The sequence below is a fragment of the Macaca mulatta genome, chromosome 20 (assembly GCF_049350105.2).
Source record: "Macaca mulatta isolate MMU2019108-1 chromosome 20, T2T-MMU8v2.0, whole genome shotgun sequence".
NCBI classification, from domain to species: Eukaryota; Metazoa; Chordata; class Mammalia; order Primates; family Cercopithecidae; genus Macaca; species Macaca mulatta.
Window position 1 is genome coordinate 70,103,030 of NC_133425.1, and position 24,096 is coordinate 70,127,125.

General features: G+C 43.2%; 1 long non-coding RNA gene across 2 annotated transcripts in view; it reads left to right on the forward strand.

Moving 5' to 3' along the window:
• LOC114674277 (uncharacterized) overlaps window positions 1–22,481 on the forward strand; it is a 33,375-nt gene extending 10,894 nt beyond the window's left edge. For both annotated transcript variants that reach the window (XR_013411213.1, XR_013411214.1), the window contains 4 exons: window positions 16,957–17,108; window positions 19,801–19,904; window positions 20,907–21,225; window positions 21,946–22,481. This is a non-coding gene — a long non-coding RNA (uncharacterized LOC114674277). The remainder of the gene's footprint in view (window positions 1–16,956; window positions 17,109–19,800; window positions 19,905–20,906; window positions 21,226–21,945) is intronic.
• Window positions 22,482–24,096: the final 1,615 nt, after the last annotated feature.

The window sequence follows — 24,096 nt, forward strand, 5'->3', positions numbered from 1 at the left end:
TACATACAGTTTAAGCAATGCATCATTAGGCTATTTCATCATTATATGAACATCATAGAATGTGTGTACCTGAACTCGGTGTGGTGGCTCACGCCTGTAATCCCAGCACTTTGGGAGGCCAAGGCAGGTGGATTGCTTGAGTCCAGTAATTCAAGACCCGCCTGGGCAACATAGCGAAGGCCTGTCTCTACAAAAGTTAGCTGAGCCTGGTGGTATACGCTTGTAGTTCCAGCTACTCAGGAGGCTGAGGTAGGAGGATTGCTGGAGTCTGTAAGGTGGAGGTTGCAGTGAGCCGAGATCATACCACTACACTCCAGCCTGAACAACAGAGCCAGACCTTGCCTCAAAAACAACAACCAAAACTTGCATTAAAGTTCATATAACATAAAATTCCTGATTTTAACTATTTTGATACATACAATTCAAGGGCATTAGTACATTTACAGTGCTGTGCAATTATCATCTCCAAATATTTTCACCACCCCAAAAGGAAACCCAAATCCACTGGCAGTCCTTCTCCATCCTGTTCTTCTCCCAGCTCCTGGCAACTACTCATCTGTTCTCTGTCTTCATGGATTGGCCTATTCTGGATATTTCATATAAAAGGATATACAACATGCGACTTTTAGCTGACTTCTTTTACTTAGCACAGTGTTTTAGAAGTTCATCCATGTGGCAGCAGGTGTCAGTACTTCATTCCTTTTCATGGCCGAATAGTGTTCCATTCTATGGATATGACCCATTTTGTTTAACCATTCATCGGGTGATTGACTTTTGGGTTGTTTTTACCTTAGGCTGTTATGAACAGTGCTGCTATGAATATTCAGTATCTTTCCGTATAAAATAAGGATCAAAAACTTTTGTCCTGGCTGAGGCAAAGGCTGTCAGGAAACTCAAATGAGATAGCACAGAAGAAGGATTTCTGTGAGCTGCCTGGCCTCGTGCAAGTGTAGCTTGGAAGTTGGTGGTGCTGTTATGGTTAAGGTCATGATTATGGTTACGGACACGTTCAGCTATCCTGGTATCAGGGAGGGAGAGGAAGGGTCCAAGGCCTGAGCTCTCCCTCAATGCCAGCTTGTCACCCAGTGCCCAGTGTTGGTCCGTCTGGCAGAGGCCAGCTGCTCATAAGTTATATTAGTCCATTTTCACACCAGTGATAAAGACATACGGCTGGGTGCGGTGGCTCATGCCTGTAATCCCCGCACATTGGGAGGCCTAGGCAGGTGGATCACTTGAGGTCAGGAGTTCGAGACCAGCCTGGCCAATATGGTGAAACCCAATCTCTACTAAAAATACAAAAATTAGCCAGATGTGGTAGCAGGTGCCTGTAATCCCAGCTACTTGGGAGGTTGAGGCAGGAGAATCCCTTGAACCTCATAGGCAGAGGTTGCAGTGAGCCAAGATCATGCCACTGTACTCCAGCCTGGGCAACAGAGTGAGACTCTGTCTCAAAAAAAAAAAAAAGAAAGAAAGAAAGAAAAAAAAAAAAGACATACCCAAGACAGGGTAATTTACAAAGAAAAAGAGATTTAATGGACTCACAGTTCCATGTGACTGGCGAGGCCTCAGAATCATGGTGGAAGGTGAAAGGTACTTTTTACATGGCGGCAGCAAGAGAGAAACGAGAGCCAAGCAAAAGGGGTTTCCCTTTGTAAAGCCATCAGATCTTGCGAGACTGATTCACTACCACGAGAACAGTATGGGGAAAACCGCCCCATGGTTCAGTTATCTCCCACCAGGTCCCTCCCACAACACATGGGAATTATGAGATACCATTCAGGGTGAGATTTGGATGGGGACACAGCCAAACCAGACCACAAGTACATCTAGATATCAGTGCTTGGCCATTCAGATATAGCAATCACGGCAAAGGGCCAGTTAACAATAACTTGCCTTGGAGTTCTGCATCATTATTTGGTCTTGTTGCCTGTGGACCTGCATTGGATGGAATAACTTTTGAACAAATCTGCTGGGTGAGGTGCATTTAGACAGGTAAGATAGGCAGTGATTGGAGTTATTGAGAAACTCTCTAGTGCTCTAGGCTAGCTAGAACCACAGTGCAGAGTAGTTTCACTTATTTACTCCCTCCATCTTTTTCAAATGTCTGCTCTCTCTGTCTTAAGCTGGGAACATAAAGGAAAGGGAAGACATCATTTATATGCCCCAGATTGAGGAAAAGAAAATGTGAAGCTGGAGGGCATTTGTAAAGCAACTCACTCCAAAAAATTATCTAAACTGCCATGGTGCAGAGAGGCAGAGGGAATATACACATATTTAAAAAGAGAGGGTTTAGTGAAATTAATAGAAAAGGCTCCTGGGAAGTGAGTGCTCAGACGACTGTTAGAAAAGGGAAGTCTGGGCCAGGGGTGGTGGCTCAAGCCTGTAATTCTAGCACTTTGGGAGGCTGAGGCAGGTGGATCACTTGAAGTCAGGAGTTCGAGACCAGCCTGGCCAACACGGTAAAACACCCATCTTTACTAAAAATACAAAAATTAGCCAGGTGTGGTGGTGCACACCTGTAATCCTAGCTACCTGGGAGGCTGAGGCAGTAGAATCGCTTCAACCTGGGAGGCCAAGGTTGCAATGAGCCGAGATCATGCCACTGCACTCCAGCCTGGGCAACAGAGTGAGACACCATATCAAAAAAAAAAAAGAAAAAGAAAAAGAAAAGGGAGGACTGGAGATGGGTATATATTACTCCAACAATCTCAGAGTCTCTGCTTGGGGAGTCAGGGCCCACATCCCATCTTTTGTGACATCTACTCACTGGGACATACTATGGTGTGTGGGGTTGGAGTGTTGCTCCCTGTCTGCCAAATGGCAGTCCCATCTGCACAGCCAAACACTACTATACAACCCTAGCGCCTTCTTCCCCCTGTTACCACTCCCACCCCTAGACCACATGGAAGACAGCAAGCGAGGCCAGAGCTACAGAGTCTCGGGTCCTTGCAGAGAGTTGGGGGTTGCTATATTTTCACTTCTTGCTTTGACCAGCTCTGGTCCCAATGTGTTAATGGGAGTATATTCAACGGCATCTTAATTATCTGGGCTGTCATTGCTCTTAGGTTGTTGAATACAACATACAACTTCCTTGTGGATCCTGATTCTCACTGCCCTAAATTGTTGCCAGGCTTTGATGGCACCTTCTTCTTTTCATCACTAGCATATTTTCTTTTTCCTTCCTCTAAAGAGGAGATATTTCCCAAGGTCACCCACGACACTCCACTCTTCTGCCTGTATTCTTCCCCTTGGTGACAGTATACACTTCCTCTACCTCAACAACCATCTCCAGTTGTTGAAGTATACGTCCCTAGCTCCCTCTCTGACCCTCTTTCAAGCTCCAGAGAGGTATTTCTGATCACCGTATGACAACCATATCCCAAGCTCAACCTGGCGCATCCAAACCCATTATCTTCTTCCTAAAAACGAGCTTTTCTATTTCTGCATTGTAGAACTTTAGATACTCAGCAAGGAACCTCAGAATCCTCTTTTATTTCTCCTCTCCCACCTTCCCCAAACCAATCCACCACCCATGTGTGTCAATTCTACCTCTGAGATGATGCTCGTGTTCACCCCAACCATCAGCTATAGATCCTTAACAGCTATGAGGACCATAGACCTCATGTGATTTCATTCAGCAAAGAGTGTTTTCTTTTTATTTATTTATTTATTTATTATTATTATACTTTAAGTTGTAGGGTACATGTGCATAACGTGCAGGTTTGTTACATATGTATACTTGTGCCATGTTGCTGTGCTGCACCCATCAACTCGTCATTTACATCAGGTATAACTCCCAGTGCAATCCCTCCCCCCTCCCCCCTCCCCATGATAGGCCCCGGTGTGTGATGTTCCCCTTCCTGAGTCCGAGTGATCTCATTGTTCAGTTCCCACCTATGAGTGAGAACGTGCGGTGTTTGGTTTTCTGTTCTTGTGATAGTTTGCTAAGAATGATGGATTCCAGCTGCATCCAAGTCCCTACAAAGGACTCAAACTCATCCTTTTTTATGGCTGCATAGTATTCCATGGTGTATATGTGCCACATTTTCTTAATCCAGTCTGTCACTGATGGACATGTGGGTTGATTCCAAGTCTTTGCTATTGTGAATAGTGCTGCAATAAACATACGTGTGCATGTGTCTTTATAGCAGCATAATTTATAATCCTTTGGGTATATACCCAGTAATGGGATGGCTGGGTCATATGGTACATCTAGTTCTAGATCCTTGAGGAATCGCCATACTGTTTTCCATAATGGTTGAACTAGTTTACAATCCCACCAACAGTGTAAAAGTGTTCCTATTTCTCCACATCCTCTCCAGCACCTGTTGTTTCCTGACTTTTTAATGATTGCCATTCTAACTGGTGTGAGATGGTATCTCATTGTGGTTTTGATTTGCATTTCTCTGATGGCCAGTGATGATGAGCATTTTTTCATGTGTCTGTTGGCTGTATGAATGTCTTCTTTTGAGAAATGTCTGTTCATATCCTTTGCCCACTTTTTGATGGGGTTGTTTGTTTTTTTCTTGTAAATTTGTTTGAGTTCTTCAGCAAAGAGTGTTTAGTTACCTCATTGATTACCAGGACAAATTAGAGTATGTAATACAGTCAGTCTGACTCTGACTCACCATGAATTCCCATATTGGGAGGACTACTTGAGCCCGGGAGGTTGAGGTTACAGTGAGCTATGATCATGCCATTGCGCTCCAGCCTGGGCGACAGTGAGACTCTGTCTCAAAAAAAATTTTTCTTTTGGCTGGCCATAGTGGTTCACGCCTATAATCCCAGCACTTTGGGATGTTGAGGTGGGCGGATCACTTGAGGTCAGGAGTTCGTGACCAGCCTGCCCAACATGGTGAAACCGCATCTCTACTAAAAATACAAAAATTAGCCAGGCCTGGTGGTGCACACCTGTAATCCCAGCTACTCAGGAGGCTGAGACCAGAGAATCACTTGAAGCCAGGAGGTGGAGTTTGCAGTGAGCCAAGATGGTGCCACTGCACTGCAGTCTGGGCAACAGAGCGAGACTCCATCTAAACAACAACAACAACAACAACAACAACAAAAGTGTCCCACACTATTCTCTGAGAACAGAGAACGTTCTAGTTGTCCTGGACATTCTTCTCCCTTTTTAACCTGTCTTCAATTGGAGAAGTAGGAAGCAAACATACTAGAGAAACATGTCAGGGCTGCCTGGTTCATCCGAGTATCTATTTGAGAAAGCTGGAAGAATTTGCACCAAGATGTTATTGGAATTCACCTTCCTTTTCCATACCTGTATTTCCTGCTTTTTTTCCCCCATAATGAGCATGTGTGGTGAGTTCTCACGAGATCTGGTTGTTTGAAAGCGTATGGCACCTCCCCCTTCACTATCTCTCTGTTGTCTGCCATGTGAAGGCTGCCTGCTTCTCCTTTTGCCTTCCGCTATGATTGTAAGTTTCCTGAGGCCTCCCCAGCCCTGCTTCCTGTGCAGCCTGTGGAACCATGAGCCAGTTAAACCTCTTTTCTTTATAAATTACCCAGTCTCAGGTAGTTCTTTACAGCAATGCGAGATCTGACTAATACAACCACTATACCTAATACCTTTTCGTTTTCAACAAAAACTCTGCACCCATTAAGTAACAACTCCCCCTTCTCCCTCTTCCAAGCCCCTTGCAACCCCTATTCTCCTTTCTGCTTCCATGAATTTGCATATTCTAGGTACATAATATAAGTGGAGTCATACGATATTTGTCCTTCTGTGTCTGGCTTATTTCACTAAGCATAATGATTTCGAGGTCCATTCATGCTGTAGCACACATCAAAACTTTATTCCTTTTCATGGCTAAATAATATTCCATGTATGACTATGCCACATTTTGTTGATCCATTCATCTGTTAATGGACACTTGCATTGTTTCCACTTTTTGGCTATTGTGACTAATGCTGCTATGAACATTGGTGTACAAGAGTTTGTTGAAGTCCTTGCTTTTGATTCTTTTGGATGTGTGTCTGAGAGTGAAATTGCTGGGTCAGTAGTCCTATGTTTAACCTTCTGAGAAACTGCCTGTTTTCTACAGTGGCTGCACCATTTTACATTCCCACCAGCAGTGCAGAAGGGTTCCAATTTCTGCACATCTTCACCAATAACTGTTATTTCTGTTTTAAAAATCATAACCATCCTAGTGTCTCTTCTGATGTTAAAGAAAGTAAAATTGGCTGGGCACAGTGGCTCATGCCTGTAATCCCAGCACTTTGGAAGGCCAAGGCGGGTGGATCACCTGAGGTCAGGAGTTCAAGACCAGCCTCACCAACAGGGTGAAACCCTGTCTCTACTACAAATACAAAAATTAGCTGGGCGTGGTGGTAGATGCCTGTAATCCCAGCTACTTGGGAGGCTGAGGCGGAAGAATCACTTGAATCCAGGAGGCAGAGGATGCTGAGAGCTGAGATCACTCCACTGCAGTCCAGCCTGGGCAACGAGAGTAAAACTCCGTCAAAAAAAAAAGCAACAGAAAGAAAGTAAAATTAATACCTGTTTGTGGCTCTTAAAAGTATTGTGAATTGGGGCCTGGCACGGTGGCTCATGCCTGTAATACCAGTACTTGGGGAGGCCGAGGCGGGCGGATCACGAGGTCAGGAGATGGAGACCATCCTTGCTAACACGGTGAAACCCCATCTCTACTAAAAAAAAATACAAAAAAATTAGCCAGGCATGGTGGCAGACACCTGTAGTCCCAGCTACTCGGGAGGCTGAGGCAGGAGAATGGTGTGAACCCAGGAGACAGAGATTGCAGTGAGCCGAGATCGCGCCTCTGCACTCCAGCCTGTCTCAAAAAAAAAGGTATTGTGAATTGAACTCGGTGGTGCATGCCTGTAGTCCCAGCTACTGGGGAGGCACAGGTGACAGGAATTCTTGAGGCCAGGAGTTTGAGTCCAGCTTGGGCAAATGGCAAGACACCCAATTCCCCTGCCAAAAAAAAAGTTATCATGGGACCTGCCTGATGAAGTTAGTCCTACATCTCACTGACAGTACCTGATAAAGTACAGTGCTCAAAGCAAATGCTGATTCACTCTTTCTTCAGTGTGGTTGTCATCAGTTTGATATACATACAGTCCTGTGTTGCTTAACAATCCAAATACATTCTGAGAAATGCATTGTTAGGTAATTTCGTCACTGTGTGAACATCATAGTATGTACTTACACAAACCTCGATGGTGTAGCCCACTTTACTGTACTGAATGCTATATGCAATTGGAATACAGTGATAATTATTTGTGTATCTAAACATAGAAAAGATACAGTAAAAATGTGGTATAATCTTATGGGACCACTGTCATACATGCAGCCTGTGGTTGACCAAAATACGTCAACTTCCATATGCAGTACAAGACTATGCTTAGTTTCCATCGCTTCTGTTGTATTCAGTTTTAGGGATTTCCTTCTTATTCTTGTGAATTCAATATTATTATTATTGTTTTTTTTTTCTTTTTTTTTTTTTTTGAGATAGAATCTCTCTGTGTTGCCCAGGCTGGAGTGCAATGGCGTGATCTCAGCTCACTGCAACCTCTGCCTCCTGGGTTTAAGCGATTCTCTTGCCTCAGCCTCCTGAGTAGCTGGGATTACAGGTGTGCAGCATCATGCCTGACTAAGTTTCATATTTTTAGTAGAGACAGGATTTCACCATGTTGGCCAGGCTGGTCACGAACTCCTGACCTCAAGTGATCTGCCCGCCTTGGCTTCCCAAAGTGCAATATTATTTTTAAGTATGTAAAGAATTAATCTGGTTCAAGACTATATTTAAAAATCCCCTCAGCAAAGCCCATTCACTTCACCTCCCTATACCTTCCACCTTGTTCCATTTCCCATCGTAGTTAAACTGAATTCCTTAGTTTCTGGCTTATATTCCCTGTGTTTCTTCTTGTTATGTATTTGTTATGCAATTATATGCTAATAATAAGCATATGTATATGCTTATTATTATATATATGTTTATATATATATATATATGCTTTTCCCTCTGAATGAGTTAGATTGTAAGTTATTCCATGTTAATTCATTTTCTCTCATAGCTTCATGGTATTTCATTGTGTGAAATACACCATAGTTTATTAAACCAATCTCCTCCCTGTGCATGTACATTTAGATTAGTACTGGTATTTTGTAATTATAAATTATTCCAGAAAAAAATGTCATATGCACATGATTTTCATATGACTTTGATGAGTATCTTCAGGGAAAATTCCTAAAAATGAAATTCCTGGATTAAGGGGTAAATGCATGTATAGTGTTGTTAGACAGGGCCACATACCCTTCCATAGAGGTAGTACCCTTTTGTATTCCTGCTGGTAACATATGAGAGTCTACAGAGTATGTGGTTAAGCTTTAGAATGCTTGTCCATCTGATAGGGAAGAAATCGTGTTGTCTTAATTTGCACTTCTTTTATTATGAATCAGGTTTTAATCTTTTAAAAGCCTTCCTGCTGTGAGTCTCTTCCTACTTAAATACATCCTTCATCCTGACTGTTGCCAAGTTAAACATCTTTTAGCATTTTCCTAAAGCTTTCTGTATCCCTCCTTCTAGGATCAATTTCCTCTGCCATCTGTCACAATCCATATCTCGACTGTATCTCCAACTCTTGTCCACATTTCAGAAGAGCAGACTGATTGAATTCATTACCCCTAAATACACTCCACCTTTTCTTGCCTCTGAGGTTTTGCCCCTTTGTGGTAATGCCATCTTTGTGGGATGGCAAATATTCTATTTTCATGGGTTGATATTTTCTCTATTTTTCTCTACGTTTCAGGGTCCAGCTCAAACATCCACCCTGATTTTCCCATTGATATTTGTTTTATTTTTGTATAAGCTGTACTCCCTACTCCCTATGAGACTTTAGATGCTATACCAGTGACTTTCTCTAGGGGAAAGGGGACATATTAAATCATTTGAAGAGGACTTTTCTTTTAACATACATGCTCGTCAGTTTGGCTCATCTCTCAACCCCAGGTGTATAAATGTTTCTGGAGCAATTTGGCATGTTCTAGGGGATGTGGTGAGGAAAACAGATAAATTCTCTTCTAAGGAGCTTAAATTCTTGGGGAGGCAACTGATAAATAAATTAGTAAATAAACAGGAACTCAGAGAGTGAAAATCACCAATCAGAGAATTTAAGCAGGGTAAGATGGAGACTTTCTTTTCCATTCAAGATGGAAGAGAACAAAGTTATCTTTCTGCATGAAACAGCCAAAATACTGGACAAAATGCATGAAACAATGGCTTCAAGACTTTGGACATCAGGCAGCCAAAAGCAGTGATCCCTGAGAAGTGGGGTATTAAATGAGGTGAACTTCTTGATTGACCCAGTTTACTGCCTGGAAAGAGCTTCCAGGTCATAGTGCATGGGTGGGGAAGTGAGGTTTGGGATGGAGAATATAGGCAGAGCTGAGTGGTCATCCTCAGTTGAAGAGATGGAGCTGGGAGTTGGGGGACACCCAGGTGACTGGAGTTATCAGGGGAAAATACCAGAGAGGAGAGAGATGCACAGAGAACTCCAGAGATCTACAGAGTATTTCTCTCAAGTATTTAGCTGATATTGATGAACACATGTGTGTGAAGAAACTACTGAGAGTCAGTAAAAACCAACTGAAAGTGTTAGAGGGAACAATCCTTGAAGCTCACACTACCCAGCCTTCCACTGATCAGACTGGAAAATCTTTTAATTCTCAGGACATTGGGTTGAATACTCAGAGTGCTTTTACCTTAGTTGTGGAGAATAATTAGCTTATCTTGTCTCTACTAAAAAACTTTAAAGGCAAGACCCCCAAAGGAAAAAGAAGCAGAAAAATACTTCCTCTTTGGAAGTATTTTAACAGGATATTGGTAAATAATTATGAGAAAAATTACAAACTGTCCCACAAATGACAAATGACAAAGCTGATAGAATCAGTAGAAAAGAGTGTTAAAACAGTTATTGTAAGTGTTCTTATATGCTCAAGAAACTAGAAGAAAGACAACGTCTTAAGTAGATGTACTGAATACAGAAAAAAAATCCAAATCAAACTTCTGAGAGGAAATCTACAACGTCTGAGATGACAAATACACTGGAGAGGACGAAGGACTGTTTAGAAATTGCAGAAGAAAAAAGCAGTGTTCACTGAAGATATATGCTTCACTATGAAGCTATAGCAATAGAAATTATCTAAAATGAAATACAAAGAGAAAGAAGACAGAAACAAAATCAACAGAGTGTCAGTGAGCTGTGAGACAAATTCTAGCAGGCTAATATATGTGTAATTGAAATCCCAGAGGGAGGGAGGGAAACAAAAATATTTGAGGATATAAAGTCTGATAGTTTTCCAAATATGATGAAAACTATATATTCCCAGACCCAAGAATTTCAACAAACCCCAAGCACAAGGGGCATGAAGAAAATTATATTAAAGAACATTATAGGCACATTGCTTAAAACTGGGAATAATGCGAAATATCCTAAAAGTAGCTGGGGAGGGGAATGGGCAGGGGAACCCATCACATACTAAAGCAGCAGTCCCCAACCTTTTTGGCACCAGGGACTGGTTTTGTGGAAGACAATTTTTCCATGGACAGGAGTTAGAAGGATGGTTTTGGAATGAAACTGTTCCACCTCAGATCAACAGGCACCAGCTAGATTCTCACAAGGAGTGTGCCACTTAGATCCCTCACATGCACATTTCACAATAGGGTTCAAGCTCCCATGAGAATCTAATGCTGCCACTGATCTGACGGAAGGAGGAGCTCAGGAAGTAATGCTCGCTCACCCACTCATCTCCTGCTGTGTGGCCTGGCTCCTAACAGGCCACAGACCAGTACCGGTCTGCAGCCCAGGGGTTGGGGACCCTTCTCTAAAAAACAAAGATAAGGATGACAACAGATTGCTCATTGAAAACAATGGAAGCCAGAAGACAATGGAGCAACATATTTAAAGTACTAAAAGGATAAAGCTTATCAACCTAGAATTCATACTCAGTGAAGATATATTTAGAGAACAAAAGCGAGTAAAACAAAGACCTTTTCAGACATACAAAAACTGAAGGAATACACTTATAGAAGACATATACTATAAGAAATGAAGTCTTTCAGACAGAAGACAAATGATACCATATGGTAATACTGATCTATTTAAAGAAATGAACACCAGACATGATAACTATGTTGGAAAATTTTAAAAAGTTATTATTATTTAAATGTATTTTTAAAATATTGTCATACAAGAAAAATAGCAATGTATGTTGGGGATTATAACATATATATAAGTAAAATATATGATAAAATGAATGTTACAAAGGCAGGAAGAGGAGAAATAGAAAGATACTATTGTACGGTTCTCATAGTATATGTGAAGGTTCATAATATCACTTGAAAGTAGACAGTTGGCTGGGCGCGGTGGCTCAAGCCTGTAATCCCAGCACTTTGGGAGGCCGAGACGGGTGGATCACGAGGTCAGGAGATCGAGACCATCCTGGCTAACACGGTGAAACCCCGTCTCTACTAAAAAACACAAAAAAACTAGCCGGGCGAGGTGGCGGGCGCCTGTAGTCCCAGCTACTCGGGAGGCTGAGGCAGGAGAATGGCGTGAACCCGGGAGGCGGAGCTTGCAGTGAGCTGAGATCCGGCCACTGCACTCCAGCCTGGGCGACAGAGCGAGACTCCGTCTCAAAAAAAAAAAAAAAAAAAAAAAAAGAAAGTAGACAGTTAAGGCCGGGCGCGGTGGCTCAAGCCTGTAATCCCAGCACTTTGGGAGGCCGAGACGGGTAGATCACGAGGTCAGGAGATCGAGACCATCCTGGCTAACACTGTGAAACCCCGTCTCTACTAAAAAACACAAAAAACCTAGCCGGGTGAGGTGGCGAGCGCCTGTAGTCCCAGCTACTCGGGAGGCTGAGGCAGGAGAATGGCGTGAACCCAGGAGGCGGAGCTTGCAGTGAGCTGAGATCCGGCCACTGCACTCCAGCCTGGGCGACAGAGCAAGACTCCGTCTCAAAAACAAACAAACAAACAACAAAAAAAAAAAAAAAAAAGAAAGTAGACAGTTAAATATGTATTCCGCAAATTGTAAAGCAACCACTAAAATAACAAAATGAAGAGTTATAGCTAATAAGCTTAAAAATGGGATAGGTGGAACCATAAAAAACAATTAGCTAGGTGTGATGACTCACGCTTGTAATTTCAGCACTTTGGGAGGCCAAGGCGGATGGATTATTTGAGGTCAGATGTTTAAGACCAGCCTGGCCAACATGGTGGAACCTCGTCTCTACTAAAAATACAAAAATTAGCCAGGCGTGGTAGTGCATGCCTCTAATCCCAGCTATTTGGGAGGCTGAGGTGGGAGGATCACTTGAACCTGGGAGGCAGAGGTTGCAGTGAGTCAAGATGGTACCACTGTACTCCAGCCTGGGTAAGAGTGAGACTGTCTCAAAAACAAAAAACAAAACACTCAATCCAAAAAAAGTCAGTAAAATAACAAAACGAGAACAACAAGCAAATAGGACAAATAGAAAACAAGGAGCAAAATGGTAAGTCTAAACCTAACCATATCAATAACCACATTAAGTGTAAATTTCGGCTGGGTACAGTGACATAGTTGTAATCCTAGCACTTTGGGAGTCTGAGGTGGGAGGATCACTGGAAGCCAGGAGTTTGAGACCAGCCTAGGCAACATGTTTTTCTGTTTTTATTATTTTCTGCTATCTAGACTGAATTCTAATCTTTCCTGGCTACAAATCTCCAAAATAATGTTTTCATTTTTTTCTTTCTTTTCCTTTTCCCCCCATTTTTCCTAATTTGAAATCACTGGAAACTAAGCTGTGCTTTCTTAAAGGCCTGCAAACTGAAACTAGACAACTTAAACTTCGGAAGAAAATAACAGCATCCTTTGACATACATAAGCCACTTTTATACCTGCCTACTGATGTATGGACTTCAGAGTAAGGTGGCGTATATCAATTTTGCAGGATTGTTCTTTCGTTTGTTGTTGTTTCTCTTCCTTCTTCCTCCTATTTTCTCTTCATACGACATTAGACTTCACAACCTGCTAAAAATGAGCTTTCCTAATAACTTGGAACTTATCTGTCTAAGCTGTTCTGAGAGAGCAGATGAAACCTGAGACCAGAGACTCATTTTCTTCCAAAAATGCTTTCTCCAAAAGATTTTAAAAACAAAAGGGGGGAAATGTAAAAGGGAAATAAATCTTATGACCCCAAAATCACTAAGCTAAAGGGAAAAGTTAAGCTGGGAACTACTTAGGGCAAACCTGCCTCCCACTCTATTCAAAGTCACGCCTCTGCTCACTGAGATAAATGCGTATCTGATTGCCTCCTTTGGAGAGGCTAGTCAGAAACTCAAAAGAATGCAACCATTTGTCTCTCACCTACCTGTGACCTGGAAGCCCCCTCCTTGCTTTGAGTTGTCCCGCCTTTTTGGGAGGAACTAATGTTTATCTTACATATACTGATTGATGTCTCATGTCTCTCTAAAATGTATAAAACCAAGCTGTCCCCTGATCGCCTTGGGCACATGTCAGGATCTCCTGAGGCTGTGTAATGGGTGCATGTCCTCAACCTTGGCAAAATAAACTTCCCAAAGTAACTGAGACCTGTCTCAGATATTTGGGATTCACAGTGTACAATATATTTTGACATGTGTGTAGATTGTGGACTGACCCATTTATATTACAAAATGTCCTTCTTTATCTCTAGTAACATCCTAGGGACACAGCATTATGCTGTTAGAAGCCATGCTAGTATTTCACTTAGATGCTCTGCATTATTTAGTGCAGAGGTTTGTACAAAGTTATTATGTGGGAAGTGTTCTGTAGTTCTCAACACACACACACATGCTCGCATTCTCACTTATTATCTTGGCTTGCCCTCTAAGCTACCATATCTGTATTCAAATTCTTTCTGTCCTTTGGGAATCCTATGGGTAAGTCTTAACCAGAGCAACATATAACCCTGAGGGCCAAATCCTGGCCCAGACCTCAAGCAGGAGCCCGCTGAGGAAAGATCTTGGCCACACAATGAACTTGTGGGCAGGATGCCCAGTACCCAGCCAGGATCATGGCTTTGCTCCTTCTATCTGCTGCCACACCCAGCTCTGTAGCTTCCCTGAGCCCAACTACAAAAATAATCTGCCACGTATGCAGGGGGTGCACCAAGTGGCCTCCCAACTGAAGCTGAGGAAGGGGAATCTCCAGATCTACTTAGAGGAAAGGAGAAGTCCTCCAAAACGCCCACTGATAGTAGAGCCTATGAATAACCCATCCCTCCAGCATCCAGAACACCTACCCCAGGGCCTGGCCTGCATTGCTAGCCTCCCGATGTGCAGTTGTTGAGTACTGAGAAGCCACCAAGGACTCAGCCTCGTCTCCCTCAGCATTCTCTAAATGGTGGGATGATCTTCCTGTAATAACTTTGAATGCCAAAGTTTTAAAAAGCCATCCCCTTTTCCTTTTTTTCCCCAAGTCATTCCAATCATGTCAAACAGAAAGTCTTTGTTTGATGCTACTAAGTCTTTAAGCCTAGCTGGAATTGATTAGCAGTAACAATTGTTTTGTCTTTGTTGTATTTGTCTTTATAGTTACCTTTTATTTGTGGCAAAGTATACTGGGTTTTCCATTTGTGATAGGGATGTAAACTTTTCATTTTATATACATTAATTTTGGTTAAAAGTAAGTCCTTTAAGGAAAGTAATTGCATATTTAAATAATAACGGTGTTGCAAAATTCATGAGGGTGGTGTTAACTGTGCTCAGAAATCAAAGGCAAGGCCCAGCTGGGTGCAGTGGCTCACGTCTGCAATCCCGGCACTTTGAGAGGCTGAGGTGGGAGGATCGCTTGAGGCCGGGAGTTTGAGAGCAGCTTGGGTAACACAGCGGGACTCCATCTCTATATTTATATTAAAAGAAAAAAAAAAGGAACACTCCTATACATGACATGGGCGAATAGTTCCCCCCAAGTAATCCTGGCCATGTATGCCCAAAGCCAAAGGGGCTTGCAGAGGAGGACATTTAAATTTGGGGCTCTACCAATGTTCCTCAGTTTGGGGGGGCTTGGGAGCAGGTGTTGGAGTGAGGGCACAGGAACAGCAGCCCGCTGTGACACCTGGGCTGGGTGACACCTGGGCTGGGTGACACCTGGGCCAGGCATGGGCCTGGCCAAGGATGCGGAGTGCAGCGCCGTGCTTCACCACTAGGTGGTGGACGCATGCTCCCAGTATGAGCGGGAGCAGCGTGGCCCCTTGCAGCCCAAGCAGCTGGAACAGGCTGGGACACGCCTGCCCTCTCGTGGCCCCCCGCCCTGGGGTCCCTGCACACCTGGGGCAGGGCTTGGCAAAGTCAGTCTCAGCCCCCTTCAAAACCAAATCTCAGAGCTGCTTGAGCCACAAGGAAATGAAAATAACCCCTAATGGAGATTCTTAACCTTACTTTGTACAAAGCCTGGTTAGGCTGTGGCGCTCCTCTCAGAATAATCTTTTGAAATTCATGAACTAGATAGGAATAAATAAAAAGATCTAGGAATTTGGAAAAACTGAGCACAAGTGACTTTTCCAGATCACTGTAATGACTGTAATATGACATGAACATACCTTCCATTTCTATTGGCACTGCTAATACCACTATGGTTTATTTGCTGCCTGCTTTATAATTGAAGAAAATCCCAAGTATCACTTAGAGGTGGGTGAGAATAACGATGTAATTATTTTCCTTTGCAAGTTCAGGGACCCCATAAACTCTATGGCCACAGTTAAGAAACCTTTAGTGTCTGGCAGTTTCCAGTCAGGGTGAAAAAAAAAAAGAAATAGAAAAAACAACAACAACGACAACAAAAAAAAATCTCTTCGTGAAAATCGAGGCAAGATGAAAGAAATTTAAACTGAGCACAACAGACTTCCCTGTCCATTTCCTGTTTTGCCCCAGCTTTAGTGCTCAGGGCCTCCTCAGTATCCACTCTCTGCCTTGACCGTCAGGACCTATGAGCAGTACAGGGCATGCATGATCCTAGGGTAAGTGGGGACTGGGAGGGGGCTGAGATATCATCCAGGCTCAATTGTTCAGCCTCCAGACACTGAGACAGAGAAGGGAGTCGGCACCTAGCATCTCCTAGTCATTCAGGTCAGAGCTAAAGATCCACACTCCATACCCATTTCCCCATTTCAGCCTGGGGGACAATTGGGAGGGGACAGGTAAGCCTCCCCAAGAAAGTGACACGAGCTGAGACTTGGAGGAGCCATGAAGATCTCAGGGGAAGAGCATTTCCCTCTTCCCCTGAGAAGAGGAGGCATGGTGGGAACCATTCACTCAGGTCACATGTAAAGGCCTTGCTTTTTTTCGTTTTATATAAATATAGAGATGAAGTCCTGCTAAGTTGCCCAGCCTGGTCTCAAACTCCCAGCCTCAAGCAATTCTCCCACATTAGCCTCTGACAGTACTGGGATTGCAGGTGTGAGCCACCATGCCCAGATGGACATTGCTTTTGGTTGGGAGCAAGCCCCCCAAAATCTGGCCATAAACTGACCCCAAGACTGGCTATAAACAAAATCTCTGCAGCATTGTAACATGTTCATAATGGCCCTAATGCCCGCACTGGAAGATTGTGGGTTTACAAGAATGAGGGCAAGGAAAACCTGGCCCACCAGGGTAGAAAACCGCTTAAAGGCATTCTTAAGCCACAAACAATAGCATAAGCGATCTGTGTCTTAAGGGCGTGTTCCTGCTGCAGTTACCTAGCCTGACCTATTCCTTTAATTCCGCCCATCCCTTTGTTTCCCATAAGGGATACTTTTAGTTAATTTAATACCTATAGAAACAATGTTAATGACTGGTTTGCTGTTAATATGTGGGTAAATCTCTGTTTTGGGCTCTCAGCTCTGAAGACTGTGAGACCCCTGACTTCCCACTTCACACCTCTATATTTCTGTGTGTGTGTCTTTAATTCCTCTAGCGCCACTGGGTTAGGGTCTCCCCGACTGAGCTGGTCTCAGCAAGTGACGTCCATCGTGGGGGCTCGAATCCAGGTCAAAGGGTCACCAGAGCAACAGTTGGAACAGAAAACTAGCTGGAGGACACCCGAGTACTCTTAAAGCAATCCCCGTGGTGAGTAAGAAGGGGAGCTTGGAAGCATCAGGGTAACAATGGGACAGGTATGGGGTCTGATTCGTTTCACCTTGGAACTTTTTCACACTGATAATGAGGAGGAACAAGAGTATAGCGAAGTAACAGAAGAGGTTACAGAGCATGTTTATTTACTAGCTAAAGCTAAAGTGGCAAAGGAAGGAGAAGTTCATCCCTACCCTTCTGCACCCCCTCCTTATTATTTTGAAGAAAATGACCCCCCAGATCTTTCTTTTCCAGAGGACAATGGGAGAAAAAGTAGTTGACCCAGTGACTGTTTGAGCAGCGCCTCAAGCAACCGCTCTTAGGTCTATTCAGGCAGGAATTCAGCAAGCTAGACAAGAGGGTGATATAGAGGCTTGGCTATACACTAATGTACCCTGCTAGAATACACTCCCCAGATCAACAGGGAAATATTACAGCTACTTTTGAGCCTTTTCCTTTTAAATTACTCAAAGAATTAAAACAAGCTATAAATGAGTATGGACCAAGTTCTCCTTTTGTAATGGGACTGTTAAAGAATGTTACTGTTTCCTGTTGGATGAGTCCTACTGACTGGGACGTTCTTACTTGAGCTTATCTAACTCCTGCTCAGTTCTTACAATTTAAAACTTGGTAGGCAGATGAAGCTGCCATTCGGGCTGCTCCCAATGCCCAGGCCCAACCTCAAATTAATATAACTGCAGACCAACTTTTGGGGGTTGGCGGCTGGGCTGGTTTAGATACACAAGTGGTCATGCAGGATGATGCCATACAACGGCTTAGAGGAGTGTGCATTAAAGCTTGGGAAAAAATCACTTCAGGTGGAGAACAATACCCTTCCTTTAGTGCTATAAAACAGGGACCAAGAGAACCATACATTAATTTTACAGCTCAGTTACAGAAGTCCTTTAAAAAGATGATTGCAGATTTGGCTGCTCAGGATATAGTGTTGCAGTTATTAGCTTTCGACAATGCTAATCCCGATTGCCAGGCCGCTCTGTGACCTATCAGAGGGAAAGCACATTTAGTTAATTATGTCAAGGCCTGTGATGGTATTGGAGGTAATCTGCATAAAGTTATTTTGTTGGCACAGGCAATGGCAGGACTGAGAGTGGATAACGGAAATACTCCATTTCCTGGAGCTTGTTTTAACTGTGGGAAGCATGGTCATACTAAAAAAGAATGTAGAAAAAATTAGCGAGTCAGACCACCAGATAGGGGAAAAGAGAAAACTGTTGAGCCTGAAATATGTCCAAAATGTAAAAAAGGAAAACATTGGGCTAGTCAGTGTCACTCTAAGTTTAACAAAGAAGGGAACCCAATTTCGGGAAATGCCATGAGGGGCCCATCCGGGCCCAATTCTAAACCGAGGCATTTCCAGCTCAGGCCATTCCCTCACCCCTGTACAATGTCTGTCCCCCGCCACAGCCGGCAGTGCCACAGTAGATTTATGCTGCACAAAAGCTGTGAGCCTTCTGCCTGGAGAACCCCTGCAAAAGGTCCCAACAGGAGTCTGTGGACCCTTCCCAGCAGGGACAATAGGATTACTTTTAGGAAGGTCTAGTGTAAGTTTAAAAGGCATACAAATACATACAGGAGTCATTGATTCAGATTATAATGGGGAAATTCAGATTGTTACATCTACTTCTGTTCCCTGGAAAGCAGAGCCAGGAGAGCGCATAGCACAGCTCCTGATTGTGCCGTATGTGAGAATGGGAAAAAGTGAAATTAAACGAACAGGAGGATTTGGAAGCACAAATAAACAAGGCAAAGCAGCTTATTGGGTAAATCAAATTACTGATAAACATCCTATCTGTTAAATAACTATTCAATGAAAGAAATTTAAAGGTTTGGTAGATACAGAGTGGACATTTCAATCATTTCTCTACAGCACTGGCCGTCCACGTGGCCAATTCAACCTGCTCAATTTAACATAGTTGGAGTTGGTAAAGCCTCTGAAGTATTTCAAAGTAGTTATATTTTGCATTGTAAAGGGCCCGATGGACAATCTGGGACTATTCAACCAATTATAACTTCTGTACCTATAAATTTATGGGGAAGAGATTTATTACAACAATGGGGAGCACAAGTTCTAATTCCAGAACAATTAGATAGCCCTCAAAGTCAACATACGATGCTTGAAATGGGGTATGTCCCTGGTATGGGACTAGAAAAAAGTTTGCAAGGTTTAAAAGAACCTCTTCAAGTGGAAAAACAAAGTTCCCGCCAAAGATTAAGAAATAATTTTTGATGGCGGCCATTGTTAAGCCTCCAGAACCTATACCTTTAAAAGGGTTAACAGATAAGCCAATTTGGATAGAACAATGGCCGCTAAGTAAAGAAAAACTGGAGACTTTAGAGAAATTAGTTACTGAACAATTAGAAAATGGGCACATAGCTCCAACATTTTCTCCTTGGAATTCTCCAGTTTTCATAATTAAGAAAAAATCAGGAAAATGGAGAATGTTAACTGACTTAAGAGCCATCAGCTCAGTTATACAACCTATGGGAGCAGTACAGCCAGGATTGTCTTCTCCTGCTACAATTCCAAAAAATTGGCCTTTAATAGTCATAGATTTAAAAGACTGTTTCTTTACTATCCCTTTAGCTGAGCAAGACTGTGAACAGTTTGCATTTACAATTCTTGCAGTAAACAACCTGCAGCCTGCTAAGCGTTTTCATTGTCTTACAGATCGTTCTAGTAAGGGTAAAGCTTCTTATTCTGGATGAAAAAGGAAAGTTTTCCGGATGTCCTATACTTCAGCTCAAAAAACGGAGCTTGAATCTGTAATTGAGGTATTGACTGCTTTTGATATGCCTATTAATGTGATTTCTGATTCTTCATACGTGGTTCATTCCACACAGTTAAATGAAAATGCTCAGTTACAATTTTATACAGATGAACAACTGATGACTTTATTTACCCAATTGCAAACAGCAGTTAGGAGTAAAATGCATCCTTTTTACATCACTCACATTAGAGCTCATACACCTCTTCCAGGACCTTTGACTGAAGGGAATCAAATGGCCGATCACCTAGTTGCTAATGCAATATCTAATGCTAGACACTTTCACAATTTGACCCATGTTAATGCTTCTGTTCTCAAACGCAGATACAGCATTGCCTGGAAAGAAGCTAAAGCTATTATCCAGCGATGCCCAACTTGCCAAATGTTATGTTCCTCATCTTTTACAGGAGGAGTTAATCCTCGAGGACTGGAACCTAACTCTCTTTGGCAAATGGATGTCACACATATTCCCTCGTTTGGGAGACTAGCTTATGTACATGTATGTGTGGACACCTTGTCTCACTTTGTCTGGGCTACCTGCCAATCAGGAAAGTCTTCTGCCTATGTTAAATGTCATCTTTCGCAGTGTTTTGCGGTGATGGGCATTCCAGCTTCTGTTAAAACAGATAATGCCCCAGCTATACTAGCCAAGCTCTAGCTACATTTTTCTCTATGTGGAATATTAAACACATTAGTGGTATCCCATACAGTTCTCAAGGACAAGCCACAGTGGAAAGAATGAATCTCTCCCTAAAACAGCAGTTGCAAAAGCAGAAGGGAGACAGAGAATATAGAACCCCACAGATGCAACTGAACCCAGCATTATTAATTTAAAATTTTTTGAGCCTGCCCAAAGACCAGATGTTATCAGCAGCTGAACAGCATCTACAGAAACCAGCTGCAAAGACAGAAACAGAACAACTGATTTGATGGAGAGATCCAACAACAAAAAATTGGGAGATAGGTGAAATAATAACTTGGGGTAGAGGTTATGCTTGTATTTCTCCAGGCCAAAATCAACAGCCAATCTGGATACCATCAAGACATCTCAAACCTTATCACAAGCCAGATGCCAAGGGAGAGACTCCGGGAAGATCCCAAGGACCCCCCCGTTGCAGCCATGTCGAGACTGACACTGAGGAGGACCCCAACTGTCACGAGCAACACCCGTCGAACACAGTCACCCACCTGGGGACAGATCAAGAAGATGTCACAGATGGCAGAAGAAAACCTGAGGAAAGCGGGACAGCCAGTCACAATGAATAATGTAATGGTAGCTATAATAGCAGTTATCACCACTGCCATGAGTATTCCTTCAATAAGGGCTGGTAAGAGTGCCTGGATGCAATCACTATATGACACAGTTACACATGCTTTCTGATCTCAGTATTTACCATAATAAATCTGCTCGTATAATTGAGGCATGCTGCCCTCAAAAACCTATTTGTAAACAGGATTGGACCCAGTTAGAAAAAATGAACATACTTGTTTAGGAAGATTGCTTTGCAGAACAGGCAGAGGTGCTGCGCAACGATTCCTATGGAATCATTATTAATTGGTCCCCTAAGAGGATGTTTAGCTTGAATTGCACCTCTCAGTCTGTGTGCCACGGTCACACTATGTTCAGATGATCTGAACAAAACAGTCAGATGGTAGAAATGATAAGAAGTACGGCAAAAGTTCCTATTTTCTGGAACCATGGCAGTATAGTGGCACCTCAATCTCAAATGATATGGCCCGCTCTAGGAGCTAAACATAAGGATTTGTGGAAACTATTAAATGCTCTTAATAAGATCAAATTTTGGAAAAGAATAAAAAAGCCTCTAGAAGGACACTCTACAAACTTGTTTTTGGATATAGCAAAATTAAAAGAACAAATATTTAAAGCATCCCAGGCACACCTGACCTTAATGCCAGGAACTGGAGTGCCTAAAGAAGCTGCAGACAAATTAGCAACTAGTAACCCATTAAAATGGTTAGAACACTTGGAAGCTCTATGATTTCAATGATGATTGTGCTTTTAATCTATGTTGTTTGTCTTTGTATAGTCTGCAGATGTGGATCCTGACTCCTGTGAGAAGTAGCTCACCATGACAAAGCTGCCCTTGCTTTTATCGATTTGCAAATCAGAGAAGGGAGACATGTTGGGAGCAGCACCCCCCCCAAAATCTGGCCATAAACTGGCCCCAAGACTGGCCATGAACTAAATCTCTGCAGCACTGTAACATGTTCATAATGGCCCTAACGCCCACGCTGGAAGTTCGTGGGTTTATGGGAATGAGGGCAAGGAACACCTGGCCCGCCCAGGGCGGAAAACCACTTAAAGGCATTCTTAAGCCACAAATAATAGCATGAGCGATCTGTGCCTTAAGGGCATGTTCCTGCTACAGTTAACTAGCCCAATCTATTCCTTTAATTCGGCCTATCCCTTCGTTTCTCATAAGGGATACTTTTAGTTAATTTAATATCTATAGAAACAATGCTAATGGCTGGTTTGCTGTTAATAAATATGTGGGTAAATCTCTCTTTGGGGTTCTCAGCTCTGAAGGCTGTGAGACCTCTGATTTCCCACTTCACACCTCTGTATTTCTGTGTGTGTGTCTTTAATTCCTCTAGCGCTGCAGGGTTAGGGTCTCCCGGACCGAGCTGGTCTCAGCAGTTTTTGATTTCTGAGAACAGTCAACACCACCCTCATGAATTTTGCCACCCTATTATTTTTATTTATCATCATTATTTTATTTGAAACCAAATTTCACTCTGTTGCCCAGGCTGGAGTGCAATAGTGTGATCTCAGCTCACTGCAACCTCCGCCTCCTACGTTCAAGTGATTCTCATGCCTCAGCCTCCCGAGTACCTGGGATTATAGGCGCCCACCACCACGCCTGGCTAATTTTTGCATTTTTAGTAGAGACGGGGTTTCACCATGTTGGCCAGGCTAGTCTCGAACTCCTGACCCCAGGTGATCCACCTGCCTTGGCCTCCCAAGGTGCTGGGATTACAGGCTAGAGCCACTGCGCCTGGCCCCATTATTATTTAAATATGCAATAACTTTAAGAAGAGGAAACAGCTGGTGCAGCAGCCCTGGTGGATAGGCCTGGCATGCTTCCAGAAGGAAGCCATGTAGCTGAGGCGGAGTGAAGGGTAAATGAGGTCAGAGAGGTGGCCGGAGACCCAATCTGGAAAATCATCCTCTTATAAGAACTTCGGCTTTTATGCTGTGTGAAACGTGGACCTGGCATAGAGTTACTAGTGTTTGAATGTGTCTCCCAAAAGTCCATGTGTTAGAAACTGTGCCCTCATGAATGGGTTCATGAATTAATGAAGATTCTGCCCTCATGAATGGATTCATGTTGTCACTGTCAGGGGACTGGGTAATCATGAGAATGCCTTTGTTGCCAAAGTGAGCTCTCTCTTGCACATGCTTTGTTTTGCCCTCTTGCCATGCGATGCCCTCTGCCATGTTAGGATGAAAGTAAAAGGCTCTCACCAGATGCTGGCACCACATCCTTGGAATTCTTAGCCTCCAGAATTGTTAGCTAAATACACTTCTTTTGTTTATAGATTACCCACTCTGTGTTATTCTGTTACAGCAACAGAAAATAGACTAAAAGAGGGTTTTGAGCAGAGGAGGAACGAAATCTGATTTAGTTTTAATCAAGGTGATCACATGTTCTGGTTTGCCAGGGCCAGTACTGGCTTACTCCTGTTATCCATTGTAATTATCAATAGCATTTCTTTTTGCTCTCAAAGAAGGGGTCAATTATGGTTGCTTTAACAGTATGGCCTGGCTGCTGTGCTGAGAATGGACTGAAGGGGGCAAAGATGGAAAGAGGGAGACTAGTCAGGATGCCATGGCAAATGATTCAGGCAAGAGACAACAGCAGCTTTGACCAGGGTGGCCACAGTGGAAGTGGTGAGAAATGGAGAGAGTGCCCGAATTTAGCTTTTGAGATGTGAATTCAAGACATCGATTAGACTTTGAAGTCGTAGCCATTGGCAGATGCTGATTGTCCATGGTGAGCCCTGGTTCCTGTGCTCTGTCCCTTCTGCCTGTTACTGCCTGGCCCCCACAATTGTTGAGGAGGCAGTTGGATGTAGGGGAGAAATGATGCTTCAATCTGGAGATGATGGGGACAGCCCTGGCTGTCCTACCTAGAGCCTGGACCAGAGACTCTCATGTCTAATAGTGACCCAGCTCC